Below are 7,314 nucleotides of genomic sequence, written 5' to 3'. Positions count from 1 at the left end.
TTATTTTTATCCATAATGATTTTATAAAAAATTCTCACAGATATAACTAGCTCAAAAAGAGTAAAAAATTTCATCACATATGGAAAATTATCATGTTAACATGCGGTGAAATCAATGAGTTTTACGGGGGAAACGTATGCTTTTCTGAGAAATATCAAGCTAAATTATCTGAGAGATAACTTGTTTCTAATGTCAAATGTATTGTATTTAATGGGAAATATCATAGATTTTTATAATATATTGGAAATTATGCTAGGATATATATTCTAAAGGGAAATTTCAAGAGTTTAATTTGATGTAGGTACTAAATAATTTATGAGATTTCCCATGCTTATAATGGGATACGTCAAGTAATTTTTGGAAAATGTATGCTTTTCTGTGAAATATCAAGCGTCTAACGGGAAATGTCATAGAGCTTTTGAGAAGTATAAAGGGTTCTAATTGAAATATAATTTAATTGGTTTTCATGAAAAATGTCAATGTTTTTATGAGAAATGTATGGTTTTCGAAGAAATATCAATCTACAAACTGAAAATTTCATAGATTTAATCAAAATTGTCTTAGTATTATATTGGTGATTATGCTTATCTTGGATATATCTTTAAAAATGTATGGGTTTTGAGGGAATATCAATCTAATAAGGTAAAACTCACTACTAATATCAAATGTTATGGTTTTATTAGGAAACGTCATAGGTAGATATAATTAGATAATACTATCATTACTAGTATTATTTTAATACTAGTAGGTACTATATTGTAAATTATAATTTTCTAGAATAAATCTTACATCTAAAGAGAAATTTTAAGAATTTTTTTTTGAAATATGAATGATTTTATGAGATATTATATGTTTTTTAAGGGATACGTCAAGGATTTTATAGAGAATGTATGCTTTTATAGAATATATCCAGCCTTTAATGAGATATGTCATGATTTTGAAGAGAAATGTCATATATTTTACATTATATTTTTTTACTAGTATACATTTATATTTTTAGATCGTTCCGCAATATTACATTATATTTAGTTATCGCCGCGAAGTCTAAAGAAAATCTATTTTCAAAACTGCGTTTGTTTTTCAAACAATAATAAACAGTGTCACGCATTCTACTGGTAGTGTGTGGCATTATACTGACTCATAACCGGTTCCTCATTCAATACCACCAAATAAATATTATTTCAAATAAAATAATGATCAAAATCAAGTTGGTCCCTATTTTTATTTTTTATTTTCCTAATAAAGGTGTATAAATATATTTTTATTCAGTAGGTCACACAATAATTAATATGAAGTAATACACTATCGTAGACATAGATTTTGGGTAGATTATCACACATTTTACCGGTTCCAGTGTCGTATCTGGGGGCATTTCATGGGGGATTATATGTATTATGTATATTGCATATTTATCACATTATTTTTTATATTAATTAATACTTATCATAAATATTATCATGGTTATCATACTATATTATCAAAGTTCACTGGATAATCTCGAACGGAAGAATCAAGATATTAATATCTTTATCCCAATTCCCAAGACATATTGTGTTTACATATAAAAGGAAACCAGCGATTTAAAGTTTATACTTTACAGGACACGTCCCAATTATTTTTTATACCAAAATGATACCAAAATGAAGTTAATATGGTAAAAAAAAAGGGTTCTGTGGGTAGACACATTCTATAGTTACACCACTGACCGGTACCAATGTAAAAAAAGTCGTGTCGCGATAACTCGAAAAACTTGATAACTCTAATTGTGTTTTGTTCCCTTAGACAATTTTTCCCCTATAAATTAGTTATATATCTCGAATATGGAATAATACATATCTTGAAGTGAAATTGTTTTCCCCTTCAACCAATCGAGTTATCGCAACTCGACTGTATTATAATTTATAACCAATAATTTTTATTATTATTATAATATATTGATCGAAAGTATGTAGTCGCAATGTGACGAGACGAAGAGTGTTGTCGACAGGTTGCCTATATATAGCTCCTTTTATATGTTCTGTATTTTTTCCATTTCACATTATAATATTATTAATATTATTATAATATCGTTGGCGGACATGTGACGAGACATGATGACCATTAACCGGGGTTCGGGACTTGCCACCTTTGAGAGTGTTTTTATGCTGAACTGCAACAACTCTCAGCAGAATGGTGTGTAAATACGTTTGATAGCACTATGAATTTAAATTATGTATCTTATTTATTAATATTGGTCAGGATTCAGAAATGTAAAGTATTGAACGTCGTTTACATGATATATATTTTAATTTTGATTTCAATTTCATCAGTCGTAATCGTATTCCCAGTGTTTGCTTTAACGTCTGTTGCAAGTCTTGAATACAAGTGATGAAATTCGAGTGATCTTCGTGGCATGCGTCTCCTCCGGTTCGTAGAAACGTGTGGCCCATTTCCTCGACTCTGGTGTGGCCCGGTCTAACGCTTTATAAAGGTAAAATGCACAGTCCGCTCACATTATATATTTGTTATTTATACATGCAAATGTATTATTATTTGTTGGCGATACGGTCGCGGGAGATAACTTCTTCACAATACTAAATAATATGTTTGGAAAAGCATTGTTTTTATAACAACAATAACTAGTTAGGTAATATATTTTAATCGTCGTAGTATCACAGAATATAATATATTATGTATATATTATGTGGTTAATTCATTATGCGGTTATAGGACGTATGGTACGATTATTTTACTTCTATAAACAAATGTTAAACATGGAGAATTTCCCGAGTTGTAAAATAATAAATCATATATCATAGGTACATTACCTATGTCGATTTGAATTATTTATAATTTTAGATGTTATTATGTTGGCTATTCTTTCTAATATTTTTAATTTATTAATTAATACCTAGGTGCATTTTTAACACTTTTCTTAAGTTTGGTTTCACGTCTGTCTGTGATCAAATCTTGCGCGCTCGATTTGAGGCACTTTTTGAAGATGAAAAATTCTGAAAATTGGTATAGACCTTGGTCTTGGATGACAATACAATAATCCGTTGTCATTTTGGGACATGGACCAAAAAAAAAAAAAGGATTGTCCCCACGACGTCGCCGTAATATCTCTCGCAGATATTGAACTTTCTCTCTTCCCCGAAAAAAACCGCAACCTCTTACGAAGCAAGTATAGGCGTGTCCTATCCATTATTATAATATCTATGGTAACAACGGTAATTATTACCAAATAACATTATACCGGTATTCTGATATAGGTACCGAAAACACCGGATACCGATATTCTTTAAACACTACAGTCAGCAGTGAAAATAAGAGCAACAGACTGTTCGTAACTTCATGTTCTTAATTATTTACTTTCAACTAAAAAGTAGAAAATAAAAAATAAAAAAAAAAATTTTAAAAACACACTTTTCCATAAAAACATTTAAAAAAAAATTTTAAAAATTGCACTAAAAAGACAAAAATAATTCTCTGTACTTAAAAATAATGAAAAATTTATTGATGAAAAATTTAAAAGTGTGTGGTGCATCATACAAAACATTAAAAGCCGAGCTAAGTCTCACATACACTTCTTTGTTCAATCCTGTTTATAAGATAGTGACTGGCAGTATATGTCAAGTATAAGAGCAAAATAATGAAAAATTTACTGATGAAAAATTTAAAAGCCAAGGAAAGTCTCACATACACTTCTTTGTTCAATCATGTTTATAAGATAGTGACTGGGAATATATGTCAAGTGTATGAGCACCACACACTTTTAAATTTTTCATCAATAAATTTTTCATTATTTTTAAGTACAGAGAATTATTTTTGTCTTTTTAGTGCAATTTTTAAAATTTTTTTTTAAATGTTTTTATGGAAAAGTGTGTTTTTAAAATTTTTTTTTTTATTTTTTATTATATATATTGTTTTGTAAATGGAGTTTTTTCCGTCAATAAAGATAATAATAATAATAAAAAGTGCATTGGGAGAATCATGAATCGCTTGAATATAATATTATACAATTATTATAGTCAACGCCACTCTACGGGTTTATAAATAATTCTTAAATAATAGGTACAAACGCGTATCGAATAGGACTCATATGCGATATGCTATATAAGGACTTATATGCGAATTATATTGCATTAAAGTTTAATATTTTTGTAAGAAAGAGGAGCCAATAATGATAATTGAATTTGGATAGGTGTGGTTGATATTGACGGCGATAAAAACAAACAAGGGCATTGTTTAAATAATATTGGTTACTGGTTAGGCATTCTACTTATGTTCATGGATCGAAAGTGTCGTCTATTTAACTCTGTCCCTAAGTCCTAACTAACTCTGAGTATACAATATATTATAACAGATATTTTGATAGTTGAGAATATATTATTATGTTTGAAATTGTTCATGATGGTACTTATAGATTAGGTAGGTACCTAATTCATGTTCTGATGATTTGTTGTGTAATTTATTTATTTATAACATTTTTCGTATGCAATGATTTTTCATTGAATTCAAATTTAACAAATACATTACTCAATGTCGAGGTACACTCGATACCAGACGTCATACTGTACGATTACCTACCTATCCACTTTTTTATTTTTAATAAAATAGGAACTCAGTTTTGCAATAGCTATACCTACATTATCTTAATTATAATGATTCAAAATTTAAATCATATCCTTCTATATAAAATTAAAAACATAGACCCTGCACTGCAATATTAGTGATTAAAATGATTTAATATGAAAACGTTTTTAAATGATTTATTTAAATTATTATTTAATGAAAAAAAAATCATCATAGTTCCTAAAAACAACTGCTAAGACATTCTAATAATTTGATTTTAAATGGCATTGCTAAAATTGATTTTTACTCGTGCAGTACCTACGTAAATTATCCTATAACATATATTTATGTATTTATCTGTTTTATCATCAAGTAATAATGTTTTATTTGTTATTACCAATGTAATTAAATATTTTTAATCGTATAGGAATATAAAAATTATTCATCTTATAAGTTATAATATTCTGTATATTATAATAGTTTGCTGGTTCAATTTCTGTGTCAGCATAACATTTAACACTTATTTACCTACTTATTATTAGTTTATTATTGTAGAATATTAGGCTGTATACTTTCAAATCGGCCCATGTTTACCATGTTATAAACTATAGAAAAACTATTTTAAACTTTAAAAAAAAATTGAATATTATAGGTATACTTATATTATATGGCCATAATCTATACTGAACAGATCAAAAATTATACTGGTATTATAGTGAACTGCAACTAAGTGCCTGTTCCCCGCTCAGACTTATTGTTTGTGTACAATGATATTTTATCATTTAATTCAAATTTAACACATCCACAATAGTTAGTTCAAACGCAGTAGGTACACTTGAAAGTTGAAACCAACTTAAAAATAATTGATTTCCCTGGTATATAATCTGACATCTGTAGTTTGTATATTATACAATATCTCAAAAGAGTTTGAAAAATAGAAATCACCTCATTTTCTATTACAAATAAGAACAATCGATTACCTATTGTACAAGGTAACTGAATCTATAAATTATCCTATGCAGACCTATAATTATATCACGCTAAAGAAAACTGAATCTTATTATAATAAATACCTAAGTCGAAAATAAAGCCACATATTTTATGTATATACTACAGATGTACTTACCTGTATTTAATAAATGAGTACTTATTAGAAAATCATGGAATGGTTCGATGACAGGGATCTCATTGAACCCTTTAATCACACAAAATAACACCATTGAGTAGGTATCACTTCGATATAGGTACCTACATACATTAAACAAAATATTATGTTATCATATTATTCTTATTGGTATTGTATAAATACAACCAATATCTTTATAAAAACAGTAACTATACGTTTTGTAGAAATAAAGAAACCTTCGATAAAATATGTACTAAAATATATAATTTCTATGTATTCATAATAATGTAAGTATAGCTAATACCTTCTATAAACACACTATATAAGGTATTACACATACTAGGTTTCACGAATCTATTATACTCTGATGATTTTACCTGATAATGTACTTAATATTATATAGTCTTATATAGTTATAACTTATATTATACATATTATATATATATATTATTTTTTTTTTATTGATCTAAAACATCGATGACAACGGCCATTAGTTGTTGCTGTTAAAATAATTACAAATATTTTTCTAATGTATATATTTAACTATAATATTTAAATTAAATCGAACAATTCAGAAATTCTTAAATTTTCTTAAATAATTCTTAAATAATAAAATTTGGTAGGTGGTGTCTGCGTTCGGTCCGAGTGCTGCGTCTAGGGTGTTGGGAATGTTAAGTTTGTCGTGTTCCTCTGTGTACTGGAGGCACATATATTTTGTCATAATGTATAACACTATTATTATACGCATTTCGTGCGATAATAATCGAATACTAAACGTTTACTTATAACTTACAAGTTAAATGCTAATACTCAATGATATTTTTAATAAAATATACATCGACCAGCAGCTGCAGGTGACTTATAAAATGTAGTAGGTATAGTTGCATTAGTAGGATATTTAGATTTCTAATATTTTATGGATAAAGCATTTTTCCAATTTATAATTAATTTTACTCTTCCGAGGTCAAGCGTATCATAATATTTGTATTCAACGTTTAAATGTATGTTCATATAATATTATATCAAAAGTTTCAAACGAACATCATGATTCAGATATTTTATTTATTAATTTTGGTTTTAACGAGGAATGAGTTTTAATGTGTAACAAAGTACTAAGTGTAAAAAAAATTGACTTGTAATTTATATCTATTTACTATGTAATACAGATTGTTTATTTTGAGCTTGTTATAATATAACAGTTACAATATCGTTTCCAATGTTCTTATAAGCTTAAACATCTAGAACATTATGAAACATTCTGTAAGACTAAAACACGTGTTGTTTAATTATTTATATCCCTTGCTTTGAAACTAAATGATTGGGGTGAGACGGTGAGTCATATTTTGCTCATGTATCTATACATTCACTTAGTCTAATTAGTAATTACGTCGATGTATCTTGTTCCTTCATATTTTTACCAAAGAAATATAATATGTATATAATAAATAACAATAAATCGATTATAGGTAAGTTTAATGTTAAAAACTTACACATTTTTAATTATTTTCACGATTAATATTTCGTTTTTTCATTTATGCGAAAATATCTTTCCATTTAATTTTGTGCCGTTACCTATATACTTTATTTTATATAATATTATGAAATAAAATGATGTATAATATAGGCACCATAAT

This window comes from Metopolophium dirhodum, chromosome 9 (assembly GCF_019925205.1).
Source record: "Metopolophium dirhodum isolate CAU chromosome 9, ASM1992520v1, whole genome shotgun sequence".
Lineage (NCBI taxonomy): Eukaryota > Metazoa > Arthropoda > Insecta > Hemiptera > Aphididae > Metopolophium > Metopolophium dirhodum.
This window is presented reverse-complemented; position numbering follows the sequence as displayed.